The following is a 328-nucleotide window of genomic DNA, read 5'->3' as shown; positions in this document are numbered from 1 at the left end:
CCTCCCTTAAGTGGTGAATAAGTCTAACATTGTGCTTTTTTATATGGTGTAATGGAATGGGTAACTCAATTCCATCTCTTTGAATTTTTTGCACCTTTAGACTTCTGTTTTGCTGCTTGAAAGGCTTGCTGCTTTTGCTTCTTCCTTGCTTCTTTCTCAGCCTGATATTGCAAATATATGGAATTTATAATCTATCATGGAAGCTATTCAATATTATTCACCACCTCATTCATATGGTTTGACAGAGGTTTACCTTTGACATCTTAGATTTGGCTTTCACTTTAGGAGCTTTGTCCTCAAGCTCTGCCTCACGTTCAAGCTCTCTTTC

General features: G+C 37.5%; 1 long non-coding RNA gene across 1 annotated transcript; it reads right to left on the bottom strand.

Moving 5' to 3' along the window:
* On the bottom strand, window positions 1-328 carry LOC140920326 (uncharacterized). Its single transcript, XR_012163154.1, has 2 exons — window positions 254-328; window positions 1-161 (listed from the first exon to the last, which is right to left on the bottom strand). It is a non-coding gene; the product is annotated as an uncharacterized lncRNA (long non-coding RNA).

This window comes from Cicer arietinum, chromosome 5 (assembly GCF_000331145.2).
Source record: "Cicer arietinum cultivar CDC Frontier isolate Library 1 chromosome 5, Cicar.CDCFrontier_v2.0, whole genome shotgun sequence".
Classification (NCBI taxonomy): domain Eukaryota; kingdom Viridiplantae; phylum Streptophyta; class Magnoliopsida; order Fabales; family Fabaceae; genus Cicer; species Cicer arietinum.
The sequence above is the reverse complement of the archived record's forward strand: the minus strand, read 5'-3'. Positions and strand labels throughout refer to the sequence as shown.